General features: G+C 44.2%; 1 long non-coding RNA gene across 1 annotated transcript; it reads right to left on the bottom strand.

Moving 5' to 3' along the window:
- Positions 1–2,298: 2,298 nt before the first annotated feature.
- LOC144172260 (uncharacterized) lies at positions 2,299–7,223 on the bottom strand. The gene is made up of 4 exons (XR_013322981.1): positions 7,104–7,223; positions 5,206–5,351; positions 4,999–5,119; positions 2,299–3,954 (listed from the first exon to the last, which is right to left on the bottom strand). It is a non-coding gene; the product is annotated as an uncharacterized LOC144172260 (long non-coding RNA).
- Positions 7,224–13,733: the final 6,510 nt, after the last annotated feature.

Raw genomic sequence — 13,733 nt, forward strand, 5'->3', positions numbered from 1 at the left:
TTACTAGCCGTGTCTCCGTAACCACCGGTTCCTGAGATGTTCATGCTACGGCTATACACTACGATTTAAATCGGTTTTGTGCGCTTACATAATCAGCGGAGCACTCATACCTGACAGCACGCCAGTTACGTTTGCCAATATTGTACCTCAGATATTGATCACCACCATTTACAAGCCAGTCTGTGATAATTTCGGGAATATTCAACAAAAGTACGATGGAAAATTCAAAATTATACTCGGGGATCAGCACACGACAGAGTCGTCTTGTCGTGAGGTGAGCGCCCGCAAACATTCATCTGCTACATATATCCTCTGCGAGCAGCGCGGAGACGGGCTTAGAATTTAATCCGCGTCCGCGTCTAATGCTTCTTCGAAATATCGTCATATGGCACAGGGAGCCTGTAGAATAAAGCAGAAACGGGAATCAGAGGGCCTTATCACATGGCACACTCTTCCAAAGACCCCTTTCATCGCTTGTTGAAGTACCTACCTTGTATACTTCCAAAAATGCGTCCGCCATACGATCAGCTCTTCGTTGAAGTAGAAAAACAAAAGGAAAGTGAACGCGAGATTTGCGTGTGGGATTACTAAACCATTCATTGCTTGATTCCGCTCCGCATTTGTACACAGCGTCCCCCTCCCCTCCCCCCCACCGATGTCTCGCGAAAAAGCAGTGCATTTCGCGTATAGTTGGTCTAGTGAACCCTACCTGGCTTAAGTTTCGACGAACGTCTTTAGCATGTGAGAAGCTGCACTGTTTTTTTTTTTCATTTCTGTTAGAGCTATTATGTTTCTTAATTCCGCAGTTGCACAGCATTTTTTTCTCGTGTTTTCATTAACTTGCCTTGGTTCTTGCTATATGGCGTGTGTGGGCACATATTTAACGACGCACAGGCTTGGAATTTACTTATCATTTTCGCATGGTTTATATTCTTATAACAGGCATTAGTTATTGTCCTGGATTGAGTAATCACATCCCCGAAACACATTTTTCTGCGACGTATATATTCGAAACGAAGCCGCGTTCGTTGTCCACGCCGCAAAATGAAGCCAGCCTCTCATTGTGCAGTATCAGGTCTAAACGAGGCTACAGTAGAATTAATTTGTGCTTGAAGTATTCGGAGGTGACAGTGGTGATATGCTGCTGCCGTCGCCGACGCCCGGAAGAGCGGCGACGAAGCGCGCAGAACCGCGTCCCCGGGCAGCTCTTACAGGCGATCGCGTACTCTACGAAGACGCAGCTGCTTTTTAAGTGACCTAAACGTACTCTTTGCCTATAGACGTCACCGTAACAAGTTTTTTTAGGGCGTGGAAAGGCGAAAAGAAGCGAAACAGAACCAAAACACCGCACGAGCCCCTTTCAGCCACGCAGCGCAAATCCCGTCAACGCCGCGGAGAAGCGGCGGCAGGCGGCGCAGCGATCGCGAAGCTCGAGGCGTATACGAACGGGCCGCTGTCGTCCGCGTGTGAGGGGTAGCAGTGCCTGTGCTAGAACCGCCAACTTTTATGCCCTGGTGCACTAAAAAGCGTAATTCTAGTAATTCATGTATTTTTCCAGCTTTTGGCACCTCTAAAACATTTCATGTTGTATCCCGCTCAAGTTTGCAACACACGAGTACACTCTTAATCTGGTTCCACGTAAGATCCACTTAGTAACTGGAACTTTTTTGCAAAAAAGTTCCAGTTATATATTTGGAACCGTGTTCCACATACCCTGAAAATTAAGTGGAACAGTGCACCACATATTTTTGCAACTAAATTATGTGGATCGGTGTTCCAAATAAAAGTATGCGGATCACTGTTCCAAATAAAAGGGTAGTTTAAGTTACTGGAACAGTGATTCATGTAAAATGATACGAAGTTATCCGGTGCGCCGTTCCAGGTACCTTCAGACCAGCTGTTTATATAAAACGGTGTTCCTATATACATTGGGAAGCTGTCTATGGGACTCCACTTTCCAATATTTCTGCTTTCCTGTCGGTATACACCGAGGTCATAATCCAGGCTGGCGGATGCATTGGCATCAGCTGGAAACCGCAAGCACCATTTTAACACAGCCTTGATATATGACCCGCAGTGGTACCAACAATTGGAAAGCAGAAACCACCGCAGCAGTGTGGTCCCTGACAGTTCCCAACAGTTGCCTATAGGAGCACAGTTCTATATAAAAGTTGGTCTGAGGCACCTAGAGCGGCACAGTCTTTGGCTTCACCCGCAGAATCCTGTGCTGGGTTTTAGCTGCATGTAAAAGAAACAATATACTTGCATTACAATACGCACGAAACCAACTATTATGACTCATACACTGCTTTTCAAATACTATAGAACTTTATTGGGTGTTAGTATGCATACATTTCAGATATTAATAGCTGTCTATTTTAAATTGCACAGAAAATGACCAACGTAAAAGAAAGAAATACCATAACGATTGCACTAGGCTCCAAGTGGCATTTTCGGATATTCACCTTTACTCATACACATGCTTAATAAAGACGGTATTAGGGGCAACTGCTTCACAAATAAATAGACATGCGCGTCTACCGCGGAACTGAAACACACATTATACAACAGTGAGCATCAAATCTGCTGTCTTATCAGATAAACCAAGGTAATTCAAAGGCGGAATTACGCATTCGCTTGCCATACTATGTTTACGCATAACTGTTTGGCAAAATGCAGTTTGCTTTTAAATTGTTGGGAAAGACCTAAAAACAGGCCATACACGGTTGTATTATCACAAACCTACAACAGTGCAGTGAAAGAGTTTAGGAAAAAAACGCTCGAGCCAAGATTAACCATAAAACATTTTGACACGAGAGGTCACATGTGGCAGTATGCCACAATTAAGACATGATTATTAATGATAGTAGTTTCCTGACACCAGACGTAAGTGTAACATCAAGATAATTGTAGACAAAATACTTTATGAGCATCATGAAAAGGCCTTTGACTTAAGGTGCGGTACTTGCCCAAACAATTTGTAGTTGTTTAAAATAATTCATCCCCAGAAATCTCACAAAAGCCCACGTGAATGTTCTATAATTTTTCAAACCAGGTAGCTGGCAGCATGTTACATATATTAAAATTTAACAAGCAGACTAATTATATACGCCATAAATTCAAGCGGGAACAAGTCAGACATCCTTAAGAAGCAAACAAGCCAGCGTTGAATCATACAGGTGACCAGTTTTACAAAGCAGACTTGAACATTTTACCTTAGGTAAAATTCACAGTTGCGTGCCATAAAAACCCTCCCGTCTTGCTGTCAGTGTAATTGCGACCAAAGCCCTGCTTCTGCCAAGCAAGAAATGCAACTTTGTTCAAAGGAGAAAACGTTTTTAAGCCAAATACGCACATTTTAAAATCTTCTACGGCATGAGTGTCAGCTCACATAGAGTACTAAATTTTATCAATGAAGGCGTAAGCCATCTGCCGCAAATAAGCACTGTCACTTTTGCATCAGCAGCAGCACTGCCACGAAAAAAATCTCACGAGCTACACTTCAGTGTTCAGTTGACATGAAACTTGCATGTGCCAGTACCTTAAACCTCTTCATCTGACCTCACCCCCTTCATGCCTTCTATTTGACCTCCTTCATGCCTTTCAAGAGATACTTTAACCTCTACCAATAATTTAAAATCCCAAGTAGAGCTGAACACTTTAAGTATTTCAACAGAGACTCCAACTTAAATGACACCAGCCCACTGTCAAATTGCTCATGCTTTCCAAGAACTGGCTGCAAAAGTGCCAAGAACTCTCCAAAGACACATAACCACAAGAACATGATGACACGATGAAAAAGATGACAAATGCGGCGAAGAGGATGACCACATCCCGAAGTGACAATGCAGGCGGCGCATCCATGATGTGTTTCTTGCGGGCAATATTGATGCCGCCAGTCCCTTTTTTCAAAATAACCGGGCCTCGAGAAGACTTACTGCTCACCTCCTGTACCTTCAAGGAAACGAGAAAATTTTGTTACATGGTTGCTTTAAATGAGTGAGTTGCTTAGGCCCTTTCATAACACAGTAATTGATTTAAAATCAGTGATTTCTTGGGTTTTTTGTGGGAGTGCTGCTGAATGTTAAAGTGCGCTAATCAATATCACCACAGACAATCAATGAAATTGCCCTGATTCTGGAAAGTATCCGACTTTGCTGCCTCGTTATCCTGAATATAACGTTTTTTATCCTTGAGAGGTTTCGTTTATTAATCAACTAATAATTAGTATAATCACCTTTCGGCAATACATTTTACACACCTTCTCTCAGCAAAAATGTTCTCTGTAGTGTATAATGGGCTCCCTGGAATGCTGTATTGAGGCTGGCTTAATATAACTTAAAGCTAAACAATGTTTCTACCGCAAAGAAATAAATGGCCAGTTATAAAAAATCATAAATATCGCACTGTGGCAGAAATTTTTTGTGGAATTATTTCCAGCTAAAATATTTCCCTCTCGATGTATATTCCTTCATGGTGCGTAGTAGTATGAGCCAGAAGTTGAGCTGACTAATGCTGAACTAGGGTGTTGCACAATTTTCTTATAAATCACAACTCTAGCACATTTTATTGCAGACGTCACTTTCTGTACTCTAAACAATTCCCTTCAAAAAATGATGACCATTTATTTAGCCACCTATCAAAATTCAATGAAAGCATTGCTCATGCTACACCTGTATATGGGAGTATTATTAAAGGCGTATTAAAAGAGAGAAATTTAAATCTTCAGTTGCAATCTATTGTTGTAGCAGCAACCACGTTGGGCGTGTCCGTGGTGCTGGCAAATCCCCGCAACAACTCTCAAGGTGTAAAAGCTAAATATTTACAAAACTAAATACAAAATAGTGGACTTTTTGGCCACTGTTGGAGCATCCGTGATAGGCGGAATGTGAACACACTGGCCAGTATTGGCGTTCACGATAACTTCTTAACAGTGAGATTTTATTAGGATGAACAGTCCCAGAAATTGAGTCCCGCAAAAACAAAATGCCAGCTTACCCAACCAAATTAAGATACGGGTGTTTCTGCCAGGGCTATCCTAAGTGCACTTCCAGGAAAGTTTTGCTAACGTGTTCCGAAAAGCTCCTACTGTCACCTTGAACCACAGGCCAAGTTTTCACTGAAAAGAAGTTTCAAAGCATTATTTATAGAGCAACTATCTAAAAACGCGCCATAAAAGACCCAAAAATGGCAGTGCGTACTTACTTGTAGAATGCAATGATTTCATCCCGTGCAAGAGCTTTAATGTGTTGCCTCGTGATCATACACTTCCAAGAAGGGGTCCAAATAAAATAAAAATGGTCATATGCATTCCTTTTTCCGCTGTTTTAGGTCTATGTTCGGTCTGTTGCCTAGAAAATAAACAATACAAAAATATCAGAGAATAAATTTATGCCGTGATTTACCCAGGGAGCACGAGAAAATATTGAACAATGTCTGTTATGTTCCACGAAACTCGAATGTTTTTTTTTACAGCGGAAGCCCTGGTAATCTTTTCATGGTAAACAATTTGAGATATCAAATATTTGAACATACTTTAAGCTCACCTGTTCTTGGTCTATGCGAACTGGTGAATATCTGCACAATATGTACAGCTCAAAAGGTACTCTTTTGTGGCTTATGAGCTCCAAAGGGCATTCATAATCCGCCACACTCTCCCCAACGACCCTCCAGCATGCCGAAGATGTCTTCAGCCATAGAGAATTCCACAGCCATGACTTCGCAGGAGCATGTAAGTTATGGAAATAATTTGTTTTCATTGTTTTTTTTTGCAGAGGAACAAAAACATTTGTCACAACCTATCAGTGCAGGGCCAAATGTCTCCACAGTCAGACATAGACTACCCGCCGCGGTGGCTCAGTGGCTAAGGCGTTGCTCTGCTGAGCACGAGGTCGCGGGTTCGATTTCCGGCCGCGGCGGCCGCTTTTCTGATAGAGGCGAAAAGCAAAAACGCCCGTGTGTACGAGATTTCGGCGCACGATAAAGATCCCCAGGTGGTCAAAATTAATCCGGAGCCCTCCACTACGGCGCGCCTCATCGCCTGCGTTGCGTCGGCGCGTTAAACCCCAGAATCAATCAATCAGACATAGTCTGTTTCTGAACAGGTCATAGAGTATGAATACAGAATGTAGCAATCTGCTTTAGCAGTATACTTTCTACCTTCAAAGGAGAACAGAGAAATGGATTACCGTTTGGTGCACATCACGATGCAACAACTTTGACCCTAAGCGTTTTGAAAATTATTCCAACTCTCGAACTGCCACTGACATTGATAGCATAAAAATGCAGGAATGGATTACTTTTAAACTTACTTTGTCATGTTAAAACTTTTAATAGTCCACACGTGAGCTTTATGGGAAATTATTCTGAGAACTCAGGTTACCAATGAGTTTGACAGCATAGAAACGGCACCCACCTGCCTTCCCCTCCGGAAAAGGAACGTTTTGTCACTACGCTACTGCTCAGACAACCACTTTCCCTTGCATTTCACCACACGTCAGGGAGCCAACTTAAGTTTCTTAGTGTAAATAAAACATCTGAATTCATCGAAGGCATTGGAAGAAATCGGGAATAACTACACACACAGCACAGATAAACGTAAGCGGTGCTGCCGCTAACGCCTTGAACGCACATTAACATTAGGCGGAATAGCGTGATTATCACAGTAAATTTATGGCTCTCAGCAGACCAACACAACGCAATTAACACGAAAGTTGGAAAATACCGATAAGTCTAAAGACAGAGGCCCTGACAAACAAGTTGTGCAGTGTGTGCGCGCGAGACAATGGCGTGCGACTAACCCGAGAAGATACCGCTGACAGGTACAGCAACCGTCAATGTGCAACTAAGCAACACCACGCCATATGGGGACATGCAGACTCGAGAAATACGCACACCAGCAACTTTCTAAATAGCACTAGCTAATGTACGCAGTTAGAAATGTCAAGCTGACTCCGACCCACAAATACACCAGCTTAAAGTGTATAACGGTCGCAAACGTTCCTCGCATCGAACAGGCACCGGAGCGGCACGTTTATCGGACGCAGTAATGAACAAGTCAATGAACAACAGCCGTTACCAGAACATAAATAAGCAGCACTGACCTGTTTTGCGCCTCCTGGCAAACCTTCACTTTGTCGAACAGTAAATACAGCCCGAAGAAATGAAGAAATCCGCAGATTCACGCCACAGCCAAACTGGTAACCGTTCCCGCCAGTCTGACCGACAGTTAATTTAGTACATCAGGCGCATAACGCGAGCAATCGAGAAAACCGCTTTGGAACGCCACTAGTGGCGCTGCATGCGGAAGAACAAAAACTAGCTTGCGTATACGTTGAGACGTAGGGGCGCTGAGGTCGTTAAAAGTGTTACCGCAGTCCCGTTTTTCCCTCATCGTCGTATCCGTTGCCGTCCCACTATACCATGCATCAACGCAAAAGGCGCTGCCTTGCAGCGGCCAACGCATGCGCACGGCATGCCGCACTGAAGTGGCCGTCGTTTAGTGATGGTTTCGGCCAACTTTTCTTCCCCCGTGCCTTGGGCGATGCACGCCGTGGCCAGTGACCAGTCCGCGGAAGAGATCACAAACTCGGCACCCTTGATCGCTTTTATTTGCTTCGTAAAATGGGAGTAGGCCTCTAAGCTGACGTCTACGCGGCTCTGAGGCTGGAACAAAGAGCTCAGATATTAGCCAATTTAACACGTTAGTTGGGCTAAAGTTGTTTCTCGCCGCGGGCCGTGAGCGCGTGCGGTGTGCATAAACATTGATGACAGCTTTACTTCGTTGTTTGCAGTGAAAACAAAACTACGCTTCTTTATTGACTGCGTACTCTTCACAACAAGTCTTTCCAATACCAATAAAATATACTGCGACGCTCTTTGATACCAACGTTGTAGAAAACTACTTCCGTATAGTGAATTCAGTGTGACATAGCTAATTAGCGAGTAATAATACGTCTGCCCGTTTTCCAGCAGTTTTTCTTCATGAACACCAATAGTGCAGGAAAACAGCAACGGGGGGACCAGCAGGAGAAGGCAGGTCATTCGGTGAACTTGAATTACTATGGCAAGTAACAACATTAGGGTAACACTGCAGATTTTCCCGATACTGCAATGAATAGTTTGAAATAATGCCATTTCAGTATAAATATATAGAATGTAAGGCAGATGCCGCGGGGTAGATTTAGTTCTCCAGGTTTTGTGTCGTTCTCCTCCTGCAAAGAGGCTTTCGTTTTTGCTTGTGAAAATAATAGCCGAGACGAGACAAATACAAAAACGAACTTCTAAGCATATAACTGCATGCGTAGCATGATGAGTGTGGTGTAAAATGTGACGCAGTCGGTTACCATTATGTATGTACCCCATCACAACATAAGTACCGTGGACAAAGTACCATTGAGCGCGTACTACACCACAGCGATATGATGACTGAGCGTTTTACAAAAACTGCCGTTTCTGCGAAGCTTTGTAAACCAGATGCATAACATGTAATAGCCTCAACAAGTATTTCGTTATGAAGGTGCTCACAGAAGCACCACGAATTATTCAGCACTATAACAGTTATGGCTTCGCCCGAACGGCAAATGAGGAAAGGCAAGACGTTTAGTCCTTCTCAAATTCAAGTCACTGGTAATTTACGCCTCAAATTAGAAAAATAAGATGTTCACGAAAGCGGTTTGAGTGCCACAGAACACCTGAAAATGGTTTCCTGCAATTTCTTCTTTTCCCTAAGATAGCCTTCTCTAGACATTTGTAATGCTTTTTACGGCGTTGGCCAAGAAGTGCGATTTCGTTTTCTGTCAAAGGACATCAATAAAACTACACCTTAGTTTATCATGAAAGTTAACTGCTGCAAGGCAGTTTCATAGATGTCGGCGAAGTTCATTATAATATGCGGTGTGCGCGTGTATATTAAACACGCAAGTGCATCTTTGATCACGAAGCACCAAATATATATGCGGTTCATTGTTCCAGTTGATGCATGAAAGAGTGCATACTTCACTACCGTGCACGAGTTATGTGGAACAAGGCACGAACAAAAAATATACAAACGCACTCTCCACAACCGTTTACTGGAACATAAGTGGAACAGTAACCGGAACCGCCGACATCGCATGACCCCATTTTTTCGGTTCCAGATAAAAACCACAAACATAAAGAAAACAAGTTGATGGTTCCATATAAGATCCACCTATATCCCTCGTTCCACGTATTTTTTCGTTCGGATCCACATAAAATATGTGGATCACCCTTTTAAACTGGAACTTATATGGAACCCGATTAAGAGTGAGCGAGAGACTAAATTTCTTCAGAGCATCGTTCAGATGACCGTGTCTAACTCGTCCAAGTTATAGCTTGTTTGCAAGGGTCACTGCTCAGAGCTCCTCGATAGGTGTTCGAAATGCGGAGGCTTCCCTACAGTATTTTAGGTGCTCTTATGAAGACTCAACAGTCCAATGCTACGCACCGAGCAGCGCGCTCCTACACGGGCATCGCACATAGGAAATAAAACGGCTGTCTTCTATTTCTTTCATTGTAGTGAACTTGTACCGGATGAATGTTTTTAGGGCGAAGCTCCTCTTGTTCGGGCCCTGTCCCGTCCCTCGCTGCTGCTGTACACGGCACCACGATGATGATTGTGGCGGGATCCCCCTAGGGATTGGCCAACCAAAGAGTGGCCGAAGAGGTCAAAACGTTCAACGCGTTCGTTGCTACCCAACAAGGAGGAGAGGAAGAAGAATTCGTCGTTCGTCACCTGCGAGCTCAAGGCACGTACCGGGGGTACGTGACACAATACGCTCTGCAGAAGGCGACGGCCAAGGTGGCTAAAATGTCACACACCGAATTCGCCAACTTACCCATGGAGATTCTCCTCGTCCAAAACAAGCCCTACATAATCACCACAAACATCGACGTCATCGACGGGCTCGTCAACGGAGTGAAGGGAAGTCTCTAGTTTGCGAGCGAGGAGTTGTGGTCTCGACACGGCGGCGCCCGGTTTCGATCCCACCACTCTCTGGCCGCGACGGGAGGTACGTGGCGCAATTCCCACTGTGCTACAAACCGAGACGCGAGCATGGCTACGAGCGCGCCTTATGTCCTTCACTCAATCAGATGTTGCGCGCCGTCAAGAAGACCTATAACAACGTTTCACGGTTTCACCGATAAGCATTTTAGCTTCGCCCCTCTCATCATCACTCACTTCGTGGAGATGGCGAGATTTTCTTCTCTTCCCAACGCATTATTTTTTCTGCAGTGTCACAAAAGTCTTATTATGAGGCTTGGGTATGTTTGGGAGGCTCGCAAAGTTCATGCGGTTATTTTCTTCCGGCTGTAAAAAATACAGTACTTCACAAATTTACTTTCCTTATGGCTGCGTGCTAGAACGTGCATACTCCCAGTGTCTGTTGTTTATTCAGATGCTAATGCAATGGGGAGATTTATGCTACACCACGCGAACCCGCGCAGACAACGTTGCTCACAGTACTCGAGGGCGGCTTTTGTGACCAGAATTTCTATCGTAACCATCGTAAGGTGTCAAAGAGTTGATATACTCACTAACGAACGCAATAAATAGTATTCGTGCCGGTTTTCTGTATAACAAGAATAGAAACAGACGAATAGCCCAAGCAGCTCTTGATTGTTTCCCAACCCCTTCAGGCGTAACAAAAAAATCCTGGCCTACCCGGGATGACGTTCGAGGAATTGAAGAAAATTATTCCTAATATCTTGTCCTGGACTGAGGAGCCCGCCCACTAACCAGCTCGATTTTACTGTAAAATAAAGTGTTTTGCTCTTCCACCTGCTCCTCCTCTTGAGTGCAGTTTTACCATAACACATATCTGAATATTGGGACGATATCACTGTGAGACATTTACAGAAGTATCCCTCCAAGTCTGAACAAACATAGTGCTATGTATTGTTACTGTACATATTACTCGTTTTGCTCAATAAGCCCCCATACTGGTTAAGACCCGCACGCGCCTATACACGCAGTATCATTCGGAACTCAACCTACGTTTTTCGCCCCATAGGGCATGTCGGCATACTTTCATGCCATGACAGCGTAAAGTGATGTGATACAACACATTCGAGCGTTCGGCAAGGTTGCAAAAACTTTTTTACCGTACATATGGTTACCGGAAATCTTAATGCCTTCAGCCAAAGCCGACAGCCCATAACGCATAGAATTTGTTTTGGTCTTGCACTTTCGCTGTTGTCGGTGATTAGACTGTTTCCTTTGTCAGAAACATTGCTGAATACAGAAGATGACGTCTAGCTTTGACTTCTCGCGCTCCGCACAGGACCGGCTTCACCAGGAATGGGCGGCGGCGGCAATGTTTCTTCCGTAGCAGTATCGAAAACGATACTTTAACTCACACCTTGAGCTAGTGTATGCGAGTTTAAGTCTATTATTATGACAAAAAATTACGCACCCGAAACGTCTGGTGCGGACAAGCATCAGACGTCGACCGAGCGCTAAGAAACAGCAGGGAGAGCGAGCCTGAGTGAAGCAGACAACGAATAGGAGAATCCCTAAGCAGACGTCACGGAGGCGCGCTTCGCAGCGCCGCCCGTGTTCGCGCTCACCGCCAATAGGCCCAAGGTGGCCTACAGTGGTTGGTGGGAACCAGTTAGGTGTGAGAAAATTACGGTAGAAACTGTAAAGCTACTCCCCTTTTAAGCAATCGCGTGCGACAATCAAAAACTCTTAACGATCGAGCAGCCCGCGATCCAAACTTTGTATAACGAAAAAAGCAAAATTGGAGTCACCATTCTCTATTGTCCCGAGAATTAGTAGCCAGCTTCGCGAGCTATGAACAGGTATGCAAAGAAATTGACTTCCGCTTGTCTCCCACGGCCTTAGTTCCATAAAATACGTTTACACTAATTTTAGCATTTTCATATGCGGCTTCGGGCATATGACAGTACTTGCAAGACTGTGTCAACAGTTCTCTACTTTGAACATCACCTGGCTCCGCATAATTGATTCATTTTCTCCCAACAGCACACTCGTGAAAATTCTGAAATTCAAAGCATCATAAAATGACAACTATTTATTGTCGGGCTTTCCCACGGGCCTCTTGCTTCTTGCTTCCTAGAAATAACCCATGTTGTGACAACGTGGACCACTTTTACTGGTACATAAAGCGTCACCGCCCTCCTCCGTAGGCCGTTTATAATTGGCTTAAAGACAGCCTCGTTATCACGGTAAGATGTGGGTGCGCACAAACAGTATTTTCAAGATTCCAGGGCATCACGCCCACTGATTACGATGATTTGTATCCGCCCTATAATTTTATACTCCTGGTTGACATGGGGCAAATATTTGATGGTTCATACTGAAATAGACGAGCTAAATTAAATCAATTTGATCAGTCTCTCAGTCTGAAACTGCTGAGCTTCGCATGCGCCCTCAAAATGTCAGTCATCCACTTAGGGCTAGACATTAAGCAATGTCTCCTTTTCCAAGAAACCATGCGCGCTGATTTGCACCAGGCATCTGTGGTTACGTGGGAAGAAACGAATTAAGAAAGGAAGTCTGCCGCATGTTTTGTACTGCCGCAGCTGTGCTGATGCGGCAGAATAAACTTTCACTTCAATTTCCGGTTCTTGAACGAGGCAATTGCAGGCCTTATTATACTAGGAGGCTTAGGATGAGGAGCATGGTTGCATTGTTGAAGTGGATCTCGACTACACATGGGTAATTGCACTCGTCGCCTTTCACGGATTGCAACTCGCAGCGGGCAAACATACGGCAGAACACGAGTGGTTGTGGCGGTATCAGAAAAAGACGCCAGACATCTTCGGGCCTCCTCAAAAGACATCCAGTACGAGCTCCTCCTGAAACAATTTGTGAATGCTTGCTTGATGTGGTTCACGACCGAAGAAGCATGTGTGTTAACCCTAACTTCTGTACGTTGACGTAAGCCCATGCATAAAAGCATTTCATCCGGTCATCAACTTCTGACAAACGTCTAATCGTATGGGGTAATCCAACAAAATAATGAAATTCTTAAACACTCAAAGTGCCTTTCAGAAGAGTGCCTTCAAATGGCCGTAAAAAACGGGAGGCAAAGACGTACACGGCTCTCCAACTGTACAGCAAAAAAGAACAGTTTACAAAGGGTACGAGGACGACGAATTTATGATTTCCAAACTTACAAGCAAAGCATAGCCTTGGCGAACAACTGTCACGTCATCACGACTTTACAGCCTAGGTACCTTGGTTAGCTGTGGATGTATGAAATGTTCGACAAAGCGATCTGCACGGTGACGCCTTATGCCTTTGGTGTGTACACAGACATATTCTTACCACGCACACACGGGAGGCTTTGATGTTCACTACGGATGTATAGCTTTCCGCCCTCTGATTCCTTCTTCCCAGGTCAAAATCAGATGCTCCTGGCTGGTTTGAAAAACGACCTTCCAAACGACAGTGAGCCCCGGTCATTCGACTTAAAACCGAACCTTAACAAACCTGCGTGTCAGTCTAAGGCCACCTACAATGTAGCAAAAAGCATAGAAGATCGGGTGCATGGAAGCTCACTTTCCGTTTTACTGAAAATGTTTAAAGACCAGGAGCCATGAATAAATATTACATGGGAGTAGGGGCGTAAACATGGTGTGAATGTGTGGCATCAAAAGAATGTCTCCTGTAAAGCGAAAGGCCAACAAAGTACATTTTCTACAACGATATACATATTAAACAATTTCTGTTAGAGTATTTGCAC

This window comes from Haemaphysalis longicornis, unplaced genomic scaffold, assembly GCF_048455015.1.
Source record: "Haemaphysalis longicornis isolate Haplotype H1 unplaced genomic scaffold, Haemaphysalis longicornis Haplotype H1 scaffold_20, whole genome shotgun sequence".
Taxonomy (NCBI): Eukaryota; Metazoa; Arthropoda; class Arachnida; order Ixodida; family Ixodidae; genus Haemaphysalis; species Haemaphysalis longicornis.